This window comes from Lactuca serriola, chromosome 2 (assembly GCF_051521515.1).
Source record: "Lactuca serriola cultivar US96UC23 chromosome 2, Lser_US96UC23_V15, whole genome shotgun sequence".
NCBI lineage: Eukaryota > Viridiplantae > Streptophyta > Magnoliopsida > Asterales > Asteraceae > Lactuca > Lactuca serriola.
In genome coordinates, this window is record NC_136409.1 from 97,787,720 (window position 1) to 97,804,824 (window position 17,105).

Genomic DNA, 17,105 nt, shown 5'->3' on the forward strand with positions numbered 1-17,105 from the left:
GATTAGCTACGAGGGTAGCTCCGGGGATTAGGTCGATGCGAAATACAACTTGGCGCTCTGGAGGGATTCCCAGAAGCTCCTCGGGAAAGATATCAGGAAAGTTGCAGACTTCGGGGACATTCTCGAGATCTTTAACTTCCTGCTTTTCGTTAATGACATGAGCCAGGAATGGTTGGCACTCCTTTCGCATAAATTTTTGGGCTTTGATGCACGAAATGATACGGAGGCTCGAGCTGAGTTTATCACCATAAATCATGAGGGTTTCACCAGAGGGAATATTGAGACGAATAGCTTTTTCATAGCAAAGGATATCAGCACGATTGGGACTCGACCAATCCATGACGATGATGACATCGAAGCTCTTTATGGAAACTGGCATAAGGTCGATGGGAAAGGAATGATCGTTTAGGGTAAGGGTACAACCTACGAATATGTCATTAGTGCTCTCTTTCTCACCGTTAGCCACCTCCACGGTAAATGTTTCGGTTAGTGGTTGGGGTTGATGTGTGAGAAGATGCTTAAATGCATGACTAACAAAACTTCTCTCCGCATCAGAATCGAAAAGAATGCATGCATAGGAGTTGTCGAGGAGGAACGTACCCGTAACAACTGTGGGATCTGCAACTGCCTCCTCCTGGCCCATTGTTAGCACTTTCCTCGTGCCACCTGTTGTTGTTGCCTTGGGGCAGTTTCTCTTGTAGTGCCCGACTTCACCACAGCCATAACAGGCTTGACCTACACCCGCTCCAGATGGCTGATTGGTTGGTTGGACTGGTGCCTTACAAACTCGAGTTGTGTGCCCCTTTTTGCCACAGCTGTTGTAGAGCATTTCATGGCATGGGCCTGGATTATGATGATAATTGCACTTGTCACACCGAGGAAGGGTACCAGCATATCTACCAGTAGGTACTTGAGTGGAAGGAGCAACGGCAGGAGTAGTAGCAGCGTGAACTGCCACCGTTTGCTGTTTCTTTGAAGGTTCCTATGAAGACTGGCCCTTTCCCTGCTTCCAGAACTTCCTTTTCTCACCACTTACCTTTGCTGGTTCGGGAGCAGTTGTCACTTTATCAAGATCAATTCCGTGATCTATGAGAGTCCGCGCCAGGCATTTGGCGCTGTCAAAATTGGTTGGCCTGGCGGCCAAGACATTTCCTTGCATTGGGGGCGTCAATCCCCAAATGTATCTTTCTATTTTCTTGTTGTCCGAGGTGACCATTCATGGACAGAGGAGAGCCAAATCGCAAAATCTAGTCATGTAGGAGGCAATGTCGGAACCCTTCATCTTTAAGTTCCATAATTCGTGCTCCAGTTTCTGCATCTTGCCCCTTGGGCAGTATTCAGCAAGCATGAGCTCTTTCAAGCTCTCCCAACCCATTGCATTTGCTACTGGCAGGGTTAGGGATTTGACCCGACCATTCCACCAGGTCAGTGCTCTGTTGGTGAAAGTGCAAGCGGCGAATTTCACCTTGTTGGCTTCAGAACAGGAACAAATTTCGAAGACAGACTCGATCTTCTCGAACCATCGAGTCAGGGCAATAACACCTCCATTTTCGTCGAAGGATGTGGGTTTTGCGTTCATGAAGTCTATATAGGATCACTCCTTCTGGTGTCCTTGGCTTCCATCGAGATTCAGGGTTTGGGCACCACTACCAGACCCGCTAGAGCCACCAAAATTTATCTGCGACATTGCGGCAGCCACAACGGCCGTGACTGCTGCCTGGAACATAGCAGGATCGAACTAAGGAGGCGGTGGTGTTGGATCTGTTGGGGTATTGTTGTTCTTTTTGTTGGGTCTTTTCTTCGGAGGCATCTTGTTCTAAAAATAATCAGGAAGAAGAGGATGATAAGTCCCCTAGATCTGAATCAAGATATATGAAGCAAGATATATCTCATCTGATAGATAAAGTGTTCTACTAAGAGATAAACAAGGAAATGCTACTAATGCGAGCAAACTATCACTAAAAGGAATGAGTAGCAACACTGGAAATGAGTCTCTACACAGTCTTTGGCTCTAGCTAGAATACTCCTATAGTATTTTAAGTTGTATGTTTTGTTCTATTGATACCTTGTTGTATGCATCGTTGGTAAGTTTTAGGCATGTTGCAACACCATAGTCACTCCCAGGCATATGTTGGTCACGTCTCGAATAAATATAGTTGATTAGGCTATATTGACCCTAGACATGAAACTGACGCCAATATCCTTTATGGGTATGTCACCCATAGACCTACCGGTCCGACTGTAGCTACCAGCCTCCAGGAAAAGCCACGCTTTCCCTCCAGGAAATTCTGGTTCATAAGGGTAGTCCTCCAATTAGTTAATGTTGTAAGCGCCACAGGACGTGTCTCCTAATTAAGTTGACGACTTTGCGTGTAATAATATATATATAAGTGTATTGTCCTTTCGTATGAAAATCCAATGTATGTTTTGTAGAGTAAAAATAATTATACTAAAATAATTATTTACTATTGTACTCTCATAGTAAGGTATGATATAAACTAAATTTGTCATAGTTTATGCATTCAACCGTGTATGTAGTTTATATCTATAAAACTAGTAATGAAATCCCCAAACTATACACATTAAGTTTGACTGTAATGTTAAGTTCACGAAATGTTTGGACAATTATGCGATTTTAATTATAAAACGTCCCTTATGCTCCACATACTACAAAAGGGATTAAGTATCTAAATGCTTTATGAAAATCATTGATTTGTATAAATTGCATAAATTTGAGTCGTTGAAAACTTTGTGTTTGGCTTGTATTCCCCCCCTAAAACGTTTAAAAGTCATAAAAGCGTAGGGGTATGAACTCACCGTTTGACGTAGGATTCGAAGGTAAGATAGGTATGGATGTTGAGTGGCAACTGATGTTTCGTACGCAAATGGATCCTATTTAACATATAATATCACATATATGTATTAGATTAGGGTATTTCATGACTAAACATGTTAGGAATCCACTCTAAGGTCTTGGAAACACTTGAACTAAGTGTCGAAACCATATGTGGTCAAGTGAGGCAGGTGTACGACCACCCTAAGGGTGTGTACGGCCATGGGTGTATGGCCCATGAGTGTATGGCCGTACACTCATGAGGGGAAGTGTTTTTGTGGTGTTTCCAAGGTCACTAGCATCCAAGGAGTGTTCTAGATCCTATACTTAGTGGTATCGCAAGTTTGAGGCCAAATATGATCATCAAAGTAGGTATACGGCCCTAAGGGTGTGCGTGCGGCCGTACAGAGGGGTGTGCAGCCGTACAGAGGGGTGTGCGGCCGTATAGTGGGGTGTGCAACCTTACAGAGGGTTGTACGGCTGTACAGAGGGGTGTGCGGCCGTACACTCTTCCCATTCATTCTCAAAATGTCGATTTTTAGGTGCATCGGGGCTAAGGTCATGTCCAACTTGAATATAAGGGGCAAACTCACACTTTGGAGGGCTTTTAAGGTGTGTACGGCCAACCTTATGAAGGCGTGTGGTCGTACACCTTCAAGGAGGTGATGAACAAGGCTGAAATATGAAGAACCAAGGGATGTTTCAAGTATAACGTGTTAGGGGATGAATCACTTACGTTTTTAGGCCTTTGGATGGTTCTTGGATGAAGATTCTAGAGAGAGAATGTAGTTGTGTGCAGCCAAGAGAAGAAAAGAGTGAAAGAGAGGGGGTGTCCTCATATATATATAGGTGTGAGTGACCCACCACCCCAAGTGTGCGGTCATGGGGTGGGTGTGCAGCCACACACCCATGTGTACGGCCATACACTCCTCCCAAGAGGGTGTATGGCTCGAATGTTGTGCTATGACTTGGAATAACTCGACCTAGAACCCAAATTTTGATTGTACTAGGCTTAGAACACTTGAAAAAACCCTTAAACGGTGTGAAAAGGTGATAGAATCGAGTTTTATCATTGATAGAATTGACCAATTATACAAGACAGAAGTTTTGGGTTTTCACGCATGCCTTTCCGGTGGTAGACCATGCAAATACTCCAGGAATAAATTCGAGAATTCCCAAACTATCAGAACATCGGATACTAAACGACTCGATTCTACATGAGTATCTACCACATATGCCAGGTAACCTGGGCACCCTTGTTGAATAAACCTTCAGGCCCTCTCTGTTGAGTAGAAGTCTGAACCAACCCTGGTATCCTCACCATAAATAGTTAGCTCTCCCCCACTTGGGGAAGAAACCACCCCAAGTTGTCTCTCGCAATCAATCTGATCCCCAAACCGGCTCAACCAATGCATCCCAACAATAACGCTGACATCCCTTATGGGAATCAGAACCAGGTCGATCAGATATACCACTCCAAAAATCTCCAAGGTACAATCGCAGAAAACACTCAAAATAGGGACTCTGATCTCACTGGCAACAAAAATCCAAATAGGATGCTCCAATGCATCTAAAGGAATGTCAAAGCTCCTCCTAAAAGTCGAGGATATAAATGACCAACTCACATCGTAGTCAAAAAGCACTAAAGCAGGTAAGGAGTTCACAAGAAAAGTACCTAACAACAATATGAATCATAAGCATAATGTAAAGTAATCATGCATAAATATAAATAGATACATACCAGCAACGACATACGACGCCACTCTGGCCTCCTTAGCCGTCATCTGAAAGGCACGTCCTCTAGCTCTTAGGGCCTCAGCCCTCCCCTGACATCCGTCAGTGACCGAAGAGGAGTCAGGGTCGAAGTGACAACCCGATATTTTGAGACAACAAAATGTAACACCAGTCAAATTTAGGACAAAATATAACTTTCTTAAAATATTATTTGGGTTAAATAAAGTGGTAGGAATCGTATCAAGGTTTTCGTACATATAAAGAACACTAAAATCCGAGTTATAACGAATAAGTTATGACCAATCTAAGATTCGCGGCAACACCGATTAAGCGAAAAACGCGAAGATTTAATACAATAATTTTTAGCCTTAGGTATCTAAACGAAAGTCGTAGATTTCGTTAAACCGTGATCATGCATAAAAAGAACGCCCAAAACGGACATTGTATGAAGAAGTTACAAATTTTCTAAGTTTCGTAACAGCGGTAGAAAGCTAAAAACTCGAAATAAAGATCGAGCGATTTTTAGCTGACACAACTTAAACGAGAGTTGAAGGTCTCGACAATAGTAGTTCGATAGTAAAAAGACAAACGAAAATGGACGTCGGATAAAGACGTTATGGATTTTTAACGAAGTTATCGTGTCCCGGCCTATTAATTAAAATATAATTAAAAATAAATTCAAAACTAGCCGACGGAGTCTAAATGAAAGTTGTAGAGTATTTTCTCACCTTCGCGTGGATATAAAGAATGTTGAAAACGGAGCTCTTATGTGAAAGTTACGCATTTTAGAAGTTCTTGGCACGCATTTCAAAGCCTTATCCGAAGGAGTACGCCCAGCGTACTGAATGAAGGGCCCTAGATCGTCCACGTCGACCAAACGCTTCGCCCGAGGATGCGGTCAGCAGTGATGCAAGCGAACGCCCAGCGTAAGTCCGAAGTACGCCCAGCATACGAGGCCTCTCCCACCCCTATAAATAGAATGCGAGGGTGCTGGCCATCCTTGCTCATTTTCTTCATTTCTCTCACATTTTCACCTCGTTTTTCGTGCCGACAATATCCCGACTTCCCAATTTCATATCTAATCCCCGACGAAGGTCCGAAGCCCCGAGATTCCCTAGAATCTCGTCACTTTCCGGTCGAGGTGCCGCCCGAGAAAATCTCGTTTTCTTCAAATCACGCACTTTCTTCGGTGAGTTCATACCCCTATAAACTACATTTTCAAATGTGTTATCAATGCTTTTTATACACTTTTAAGGGGGGGGAATACAAGTAAACACACGGTTATTATCGTGTGTAACCTAAAGTTTCATTATATACTCTTTTTATCAAGTAAACCATATGTGATTCATAACTACTACATGTAAACTTTCGTACAAAATATATCACGATAACATCTAGTCTTTTTAAATTAAATATGTTGTTATACATATACAAATCAAACACTTTATCTATACTTTGAGTATATGTGTTCATTTATGTCACTACAAAAGGTACACTTTACATAACGAGTGAGCATTTCACTAGGGTTTACTATACAAACGAAACAAACTTGTGGAAAAACTATAATAGTTTACGACAAACATTTTTACATGTTAAAAACTCTTTATCAAACTGTCTTACATACTTTATGATTCCTTTCAAACGCTGTTAGAATCATGTTTCTAACAAAGGTCTTCCTATATTTAAAACTGTTCTTATCAAACAAACTGCTTTCAAATCATTTTATAAACTGACATCAAGTCATCATTTCTTATTTATTAAACTTTTCAAAGGTTTTACAAAACTTCTTTTATATTTTTATATTGGAAAATGCATGCCTATATATGTATAGTTACATAAGTAATGTTTGAAGGACTTAGGATGGCTAGCTCGCTTTATTTCCTTTTCCTCGTTGGAATGTGGCCTTAGGGCATCGGTTATTCGTCCGAATGTCGTCTAAATATTAGTTATATATAACAAATGTACATATATAGACATAAAAGTTCCCGTCAGTTGGTTCAGTACCTTTGAGTAGCAAAGGCATATTTCGGTTATACACATACAATACTAGAAACTATAGTAGGTATAGTTAGGAGATACTACTTACCATTCCAAGTACAAAGAATCACACAAGATTCAGTTTATTCATGAGTCTATACAAATACATTACATACTATATGAAGAGATACGTTTACATACAATTACAAGGCATACAATTTCAAAGAGATACGATTACATAAGATAAGGCATACAATTTCAAAGAGATACAATTACATAAGATAGTGTACTAGATATTCATGAAATTTTACATACTACAAGTACCATATCAAAGAGATATTTTCATATACAAGAACAAATGGACATTTTCATACGTAAATCTGTGTTATACTAGGTTTTGTGAGACATTTCATGTACTTTCGAGTATGCATTATTATGTCCTGTATTATATACCATAATACCTTGTAGGGGGAGCGTGATACTTGTGTATAGATCTATACGGGATTGACAATCCCGCACCTAAACTGTTAGCTACAGTTAGATCGGCAGGTCTGGGGTGACAAACGTGATAACATTCCAACGCCTGAAGAACGTTGTTACAGGCAGTCTGGGTCATTAGCATGGTTATAAAAATCACATGGAGTATTAACAACACATTGATTTACGGGTTTATCAAATACCTTAGCGATTTTATATGTACACAAACCTACTATTTTAGGCACGAAAACAACATTGTAGTTCATTTTTGGGACTTTTAAACTACCACTCACTTATGGACAAATATTGGATTTCTAAAAGCAAACATTTAAAACAGTCGGGTCTTGGTAAAAGACTACTTTTTATACTAGTAGAAAATATGGGATTTTCTAGGGTTTCAAACGTTTACAATTATTTACAAACATGTTCATTGGTACAAACTTTCCTTCAAACGTTTACAGGTTTTTCTTTATAGCTTTACAAATCAAAGTCACATAAATACTTATGAATTCACCAGCATTATTGCTGATACTCGCTTTCAAAATAACTTGTATTCCCAGGTCACAAATAGACAGGTATAACTACCAGGTTCTGTGAAGACGGAGCGGTCAAGACTCGTCTTTTATTTTGAATATTCATTTTGTAGAATTATACTATGAAAGAACTCAAATGTAATTAAAATTATACTATTAATGCAATGGATGATGTTGTTGCTTGTTTACTACTTTGCATTGTTGTGATACATTACATGACGTCCTCCGCCCCAGAACGTTTCCGCCGTTCTCAGTTTTGGGGCGTGACAGTCGGTGCCTGCACAAGCCTAGCAGCCACCAGAGGAAATTAGGCCTTCACATGGACCACCTAATCGCAATGGTAACAAATACGTGCACCTGGTAAGGGGGTCTATTGTTGTGGTTGTCGATAATCCCTCGCAAAATGACCCTGCCTGCTACAATTATGGCACCTTGTCACTAATCGGCAAGCTCCCTCATGTGTCTTCCAGTACCTACCACATGTGCGGCTCCTATGCCCTCCAGTGCGTGATTCGGCGGGCTTGGCCCACTTCGTCGCCGATTGCAATTAGACTGGGGCCAGACACTACTCCCTAACCTGAGTCTCGATCTCAATCTCTCTCCTCCGAGCAGCAGACTGCAGCTCATAATACTTCTGAGTAGACACAAACTCTTGCATCTCAGTCTTGAGCATTCTTAGATATCGAGACATCTGAACCTACTCGGAAGATGCATACTCAGGGCAGAAAAGTACCCACTGAATGAACTTATTTGTAATCTCCATCACCGACTCTGCCGTCTGTCTAAGTGACAGGTACTCCTGAGATAAACACACACACTCTCTATCTCTCTACCAAAGGCACATAATTAACTCAAAGCGTGTCAACAAGCTGACCCAACATCACTGCAGCTATCTTTGCAGGTTAAGAAGAACTGGTCATAAGCTTCCACTAGTCCTTTGCCCCCAAGCATAAAAGGTTCAGGGCACACCTGACCTTCTGATCCTCTGGAAAAGAACACGTGAAGAAACATCCCTCCAGGTTAAACAACCATCTCATCGCTATAATTAGATCCTTGACCCCGTCAAATTCTGAGGGCTTCGTGTTACTAAAGCTTTGATACTGAAAAACATCCACCTATCCTAGCTACAGTGACAACTATAGTGGCTGCGGCAGCGGCAACCTGGGTAACAGTAGTGTAACGCTCATCAAAGAGCTCGATCAAAGTGGTCTTCACCAACCCAAACATCTTCGGGATAGAACCGCGTACAGCTGCAGCTACCTCAGCATTAATAAACTCACGAATCTCATCATCGAATACAACCACCCTCATTGGATCACCACCTCCTGAACCACTAGCTCCGGATCCCAAACCTCTAGTGACCACCATGCTGAAAAGTAAACATAAATTTATCAGATAACCAATAGAGCAACTCTCTACAAGTCATATAACTCAACCTCGGGTCTTGTGGTTTTCCTAACACACGTATGGGTACTGTGTTTTCTGTAGTACGATCCTATACTACCTTCCACATCTATCCATGTTTATCTTAGTGATCGCCGCGAAACCCTTGGGTCACTAGACCCTCTATGCTTGGTGCACAAGCACCCTAGACCGTACTCCTAACGACTGATCAAAACTCCTAGTTCCACTAGGACTCTACAAATCCTTCTCACAACCCATGAGACCTCCACTATCATTGTGGTCCCCTTGCATATGCCAATCACACATAGCGCCAGATCTGATAGACAATCGAATAAGTGATCTTACCCTAAGCCCACAACCAAACAAGGAACATGAAGTAACGCTAAATCAAGAATTCTAAGCATTAAGATCCTAACAATGTACAATTATAGCACATATACTCATCTAGTAGCAACACAAATGTCAGTTCCAAATAAACAATGCAAATAAATCTCCTAGGCTATAAGGCATCATTTATCATGCAATTCTATCATGCGATTCCTAAGAATCCATAGCCTACATTCTAGCATTCAGTTCTATAACATAACATAACATGTGTGGGTATTTAGCGAAACTTTATTGAGCTCTGAATTTATGTACACATCGCATCCCTCTTATGGTTATTTGGAAAAATCTTTTTGTAGATCCTTAGTTTGAGTCTAGAGTCACACGAATGCTCATCCAATTCGCTCAAACCAGGCCTCTGATACAAACTTGTAACGTCCTAAATACCAAAGTAAAACTTTTCATTTTAAAAGCACAATCCACATGCCCAAAAGTTACCAAAACATTGTTTACAAATCATAATAAGTCAAAACATCAAACAAGTATTGATCGACATAAAGTGGATGATGTGTACAATCACACCTTCACCTTTCCCTGCTCATTAGAAGTATCCGAAACATTGAAATCCAAATTGTAAGCCAAAGCTTAGTGAGCTTCCCAAAATACGCAACACCACAACAAATACATATACAAAACAAGCATGCAAATAAGGTTTGTTGGTCCTTGACCTCAACCCAACCATATCGGGTTTGATGGTTTACAACATGGAGCAGTAACACCTCAACCCAACCATCTAAGGTTTGTTGACACGTGGCCTTAACCTTACCATACCTGGTTTGTTGATCACCAGTCTCAACCCAACCATACCAGGTTTGTTGGCCCATGGCCTCAACCCAACCACACATATGTCGATATATATATATATATATATATATATACAAACAATTAAAACATAGAACTATCATGACAATCCTACACCTTATGATACAAAAACACAATAGAAGGGACGGCCTTGGTGCCTGCGACCCATTGGCATAGTGAGAGAACTCACCTCACGATCAAGAAGTAACTGCACACAACTCTGAAACATACACGCCAACTCTATTGTCCACCTAAATAATAATAAAACAAGACCCAATTCGAAATATTAGACTACAATACTCCCAAAAACCCAATAGTCAAACTTGGTCAAAAGTAAATGGTCAACGCTCCAAAAGTCAGTGGTTCAAATTCAACAAGATTGAGTACACCATGTGTACTCGGCTATTACGCCCCACTTACTCTTGATCCTTATCAAGCTTCCAACATCATATGCTCAACGTACGTCTAGGTAAGACAGACATACACGAGGGCTTAAAATTCCAACTTTTAAGGACTTAATCCTTTAAGTCATTTCGTCCAAGTCTCATATATAGTCTTAAAACATATCCTAAACCATAAAGTTTCCAACTTTATTCTTTTATATGCCTAGAACAAACCCAATATCAAAACCCTAACTATTCTTAACCACTAAAGCTCTTAATAACTTGCATGGAAGAATCTAAGGAACCAAGATCACATTTTTATGACTCAAAACATGAAAAACATCCAAAAGGACAACCCAAATGTTATACAACATGCCATGCACAAGAAAGTCCATATTTGGGAACAAAAGCTCATATTGTCACCATGTAAGCAAGATCTAACAACTTAATCATCAAGGTGGGAACATTATACCTTATGGAGTTGGAGGATGATGCAAGACTTCCAGATCCAAGCTTGCTTCCAGCTTCCAAGCTTTACCACCACATTCTTCTTCCTTTGAAACACACAAGAACACACTTTCAAGGCTCAAAATGCAACAATGGGGGTAGGGTTTTCAAGGGGAAATGTTTAAAATGATGGAGGCTGGAAATGGGATGAGGGAATGGAACTTAAGGTGCAATATATAGGGCCCAAACCGTAAAAATTAGGGTTTGTGTCTAGATGGAGTACGTCCTACATACTCAGAGTACGCCCATCGTACTCCTCAAAACGTAATTGTTTCCACTTAACCCCCTTACGCCCAACGTATCATCCTGGTATGCCCCGCATAAGGGCCAAAGTTGTCAACTTTCTAAATTAGAGGACTAGGAGGGAAATTTTACCTGGACTCAAGTGTAATAGGTGATTTATACGTATCAGATAAAAACTCAATTATTTTTGGGAAGACCTTTTTTTGAAAACTCCAAAAAAACAAATTGATGCTTTTGCTGGTATTCTTGCTATGGAATATGATGGGGATGTTGTGAACTTTAAAATGAACAATAATGATACTTCTGATATGTAACAACCCAAAAATCCAGATAAATTTTTTCATTTGATATTTATAAATCATGATCACATTTGTCTTCCCAAATTACATTACATAACTTATGACTATAAAATCAGAGTAACTAAAACAAGAAATGAGGAATACTAGACAGTGCATGCTGCGCCATCAAGCCAGACCCTTGCCCTTGGATCCCGAAGTACCTGAAACACCCAAAAAAACTATAAGATAATGCTTAGTGAGTTTCTCAAAATACACAAAACAAAAATAACCTCATAATGTCATGCAACATACATATAGGATTGCCAAGGATTCCCTCAATGGTCTTCATCCGGAATGCCATGGGCTACCCCCATAGCCTTACAATCGTGGGCCATGGGCTCCCCTATGGTCTTTACCAATTTCCATGGGCTCCCCTCATGCTCTTCACATAATTCATAACACATCAAATAACAAATCTATTGCACATTTAACTATTAAAAGTTCATATCAAGTAATGGGCCGGCCTTGGCGCCTTCGACCTATCGGTATAGTGAGGAGACTCACCTCAGCCTGCTGAAACAATAGTTGCTCGACTACCAGTCCAAAACCGCACACCGAACAATTCTATAAATGACCTAGTTAGGATTATGACATAACGAGACAAGGCCCGAACTCCTAAGTCCAAAATCCCTCCATGATGGCCCAAAGTCTTTCCTTCACTAACGGGCCTAACATCAAAGTCCAAACTATAGTGGGCCATAAGGCCCAAAATACCCAATCATGCCAATCCTTGGCCCAATAATAAAATTCAGGCCCACAATACCAGTAGTCCAGGCCCAAACAATTAGAGCCCAAAGTCTCAAAAACCCACCGAAGGCCCAAGGCTCACTGAGATCGTACGCCCAATGTACCTCTGCAGCACGCTTAACGTACTAGGCTCAAGGGCATTACGCGTAACATACAAGGCAATACACCTAGTATACAAGCTACCATGCATCCTACTTCATTAATTGCTTAATACTTGAGATTTCCACGTCTAAATCCAGTTCTAAGTCTATTAAGAAGTCCTAAGGCATAAAGTAGGCAACTTTATGCCCTTACATGTCACATGGGATCCCAATACTTTATTTTTCCCATTAAAACCACTTTTAGGACCTTAAACTTATACATGGTCTCAATACAACCTTCAAGGTGACATTTTTCTGCATTAAACATGCTCAAGGAGCTAAGATCCAACATTTCTAGCCTCTGCAATTGCTCAAACTCGCAAGAGGGGGTATATGGACCAAAAATGGACTTCATAACAAACCCTAACTCAAACTAGAAAAAGAGATGGCAAGGTCTAGACTTTTTACCTCCAGAAGTTCCTCATGATGGACTAGATGCAGGATCTAGAAGCTCAATAATATCCAAGGATTGATCACTCTCTTCTTTTTCTAGAAAACCCACTAAAATGGCCACCAAAACACTTTTAAGCTCAAGGATTACACTCATGCAAATCCTGAGATTTGGGACAATAATAGACTATGGAGGCTGACTAGGGTAAGTTCCAAGTAACATAAAAGTGTTTAAATAGGAGCCTTGCCCTAAAATTAGTGTTTTAGTCCTCATCCATGTACGCACCGCGTATGTGGTGCACACCCGCGACCAACTTTCCCCTAGTACGCTAAGCGTACACCTATGTGCGCCCAACGTACGTAGGGACCCTTTTTGCAAAGAAAAATTCATTCCAGGGGAAAAAGAGTAATGAACCTCGATCATTACAAATCTCCCCCACTTGGATTAGACTTCGTCCTTGAAGTCTATTGATGTGAATAAGTCCGGGTAGTGCTCTCTCATCTCGTCCTTTGGCTCCCAAGTCCATTTGAAGCCCCTCCGGTGCTGTCATTGCACCTTAACTAGCTTCACCACTTTTTTCCGAAGAGCTTTAGCTTTTCTATCCAAAACTAGAATGGGCCTCTCCACATAGTGCATGCTCTCATCCACCTGAATGTCGTCCAATGAAAGAACTGCAGCCTCATCTGGTACACACTTCCGGAGCTGAGACACATGGAAGGTGTTATGGATCTGAGTGAGCTCATCAGGAAGATCCAACCGATAAGCAACCCTGCCAACTTAGGCAGAGATCCTGAAAGTACCAATGAATCGGGGGCCCAACTTGCCCCTCTTTCGAAACCGAATGACACCTCTCCATGGTGACACCTTACGCAAAACAAAATCCCCCACCTGAAACTCAAGATCCGAACGACATCGGTCAGCATAGCTTTTCTAACGACTCTGCTCGACTTGCAGCCTATCACGCACCTGCTGAATCAACTCGATGGTCTTAAGCACCACTTCGGTGCTTCCCATGACTTGACGACCAACTTCCCCCCAACAAACCGGAGTCCTACACCTCTAACCATACAACATCTCGAACGAGGGTCGGTCAATACTAGCAAGATAACTATTGTTGTAAGAGAACTCTGCTAGTGGAAGGTAAGTAACCTAACTCCCTCCGAAGTCTAAAACATATACCTGAAGCACATTCTCAAGCGTCTAGATCGTCCGTTCGCTCTGCCCATCAGTCTGAGGGTGGTAAGCTCTGCTGAAAAGCAACTGACTACTCAACTCCTCGTGAAACTTCCTCCAAAACCTAGAAGTGAATCGGACATCGCAGTCCAAGACCATAGATAATGGCACTCCGTGCCTGACCACCACCTCCCGCACATAAATATCCGTTAATTTCTTGGCAGAGATACTCTCGGAAATCGGAATAAAATGAGCACTCTTGGTCAACCAGTCCACAATAACCCAAATGGAATCAACACCCTGCGTCGTCCTAGGTAACTTCGTGATAAAGTCCATGGTGATCTCCTCCCATTTCCACATGGGGATGGGTAACCGCTGAACTTTGTTGTGAGGCCTCTTATGCTTGGCTTTAGCCTTCCTGCAGGTCAAACACCGCTCAACAAACCAAGCAACTTCCCGCTTCATGCAGGGCCACCAGTAGCTCAATCTTAGGTCTCAGTACATCTTCGTGGCCCCCAGATAGATAGAAAACTTGGACTTATGCACCTCCTTCAAAATCTTTTACCTCACTCCCCTAAAGTCGGAACTCAAACCCTATTACACTGTGTCAATAACCCCCCGGCTGTCTCGAACAAACAATGCAATCTACCCCGAATCCGCTCAGTCTTCCAATATTTCAATCCCTCCACGTGTTCCCCCTTGATCATATCCATCAAAGGTGAGGTAACTGTCATCCTCAAGCAAACATCTCGGATCGGAGCACCTGTCGTCTTACGACTCAAAGCATCGGCCACCACATTGGCCTTCCCAAGATGATACAGAATTTCGCAGTCATAATATTTCACCACATCTAACCATCTCCTCTGCTGCATAATTAGATTCGGCTGATCCATCAAACATTTCAAACTCTTGTGATCGGTGAAAATGGTGCATCGAACCCCATATAAATATTGCCTCCAAATGCTGAAGGCAAACACCACCGCCCCCAAGTCCAAGTCATGAGTGCGATAATTCGCCTCATGAGGCTTCGGCTACCTCGAGGCATAAGCAATCACATGACCCCTTTGCATCAGAACAACTCCCAAATCTGAAATAGAAGCATCACAATAAACTACAAAATCATCCAATCCCTCAGTTAGCAACAAAATCGGGGCCTCGCATAAATTTTGTCTCAAGGTCTCAAATGTCAATTGATGATCTGGGCCCTACCAAAAAGTCACACTCTTCTTGGTCAAGCGGGTCAAAGGTACTACAATCTTGGATAAATCCTTGATAAATCTCCAATAATACCCCGCTAGACCCAAGAAACTTTGGATCTCGGATGCGTTTTTTGGAACCTCCCAACACATCACCGCCACAATCTTGTCCGGATCCACCAAGATACCTTCTTGGTTGATGATGTTCCCCATAAATTGCACCTCACGCAACCAAAACTCGCATTTGGAGTATTTGGCATATAGTCTCTCCCTCCTCAAGATCTCCAACACCTTCTTCAAATGTTGCTCATGCTGCTCCTTGGTGTTAGAGTAGACCAATATATCATCAATGAAAATGATCACAGACCGATCCGGCATCAGCCTGCAAACCTGGTTCATGAGATCCATGAACATTGTTGGAGAATTGGTGAGCCCAAATGGCATCACCACAAACTCGTAATGACCATAACGAGTCCTAAAAGTCGTCTTTGGTATATTCTCATACCTGATCCTCATCTGATGATACCCCGACCAAAGATCAATCTTGGAAAACCAAGATGCACCATGAAGCTAATCAAATAAGTCATCAATCCTCGGAAGTAGGTAACGGTTCATCACCGTCAACTTGTTCAGCTCCCGATAATTAATGCACATCCTGTGTGACCCATCTTTCTTTTTCATGAATAGATCGGTGTTCCCCACAGGGAACTACTTGGACGGATAAATCCCCTGTCTAGTAGCTCCTACAGGTGCGTAGACAACTCCTACAGCTCAGGCAGAGCTAGACGATACAACACTTTGGCTGTCAGAGCCGCATCAGGCATCAAATCAATCTGGAACTATACCTTCCTCTCGGGAGGCACCCCAGGCAACTCCTCTGGAAAAACATAGGGAAAATATCGCATAATAGGTACCCTACTCATCTCTGATGTGGCCTCTACCCTTGAATTTGAGACATAAGCCAAAAACCTAGAACAACCCTGCTGAAGGAGTCTCCTAGCCCTCGCAGCCGAACAGAGGTTGGACCATGTGAGGCTCTCTCCCCATGAATAACCAGATCTCCCTCGCTTGGGGTTCAAACTCTCACCAACTGCCGCTCGCAATCTATCACAACCCCATTGGGCCCCAACTAATCCATTCTGATGATTATTTTCAATCCTTTCAAAGGAATTGACACCAAATTGATAGGAAACCTCTCACCGAACATATTTAGAACATTCCTCCGAAATAATCTCGCAGTGCTCACGATATAGTCATCTGCAATCTCTACCTCGAGTTGGGAATCCAAAGTCCCCGAAGCATCTCGAAACTTCTTGCTGAGTGTAAGAGATACAAACGATCAGGTAGCCCCTGAATCAAAAAAAACATGAGCCGACAATCCATTGACCAAAAAGGTCCCATAGAAGATCAAAATAACATGAGCATGACAATCAAAATAAATCAAAAAAGAATATATCACATACAAGTCATGACGCTCGGCGCTGCTCACGCCTCTTCTGTGGTCAGCTGAAATGCGCGTCTCTTCACCGCAGGAGTCTCCTCTTAACCAGGCGGCCACCAGTAATCCTCATTGTGGCGGGCACAGGCGTCGCCACTACTCTTCTCGTCAAACTCGGACAATCAACCTTTTATGGTCGGTCTGGTTGTAGTGGAAACAAATTAAGCCCTTCTTGGGGAAATCCTTGCTCATGTGGCCCGGCTGGCCACAGGAATAACATGTCGAGCCTGTCTCCCGATAGGCTCCACTGTGCAGCTTGCCGCACTTAGTACATCGGCCCTGACCCTGTTGGACCCTACTGGGAGGATCGGAGGTCTTAGGCTTCTTAGCATGACCCACTGTTGCC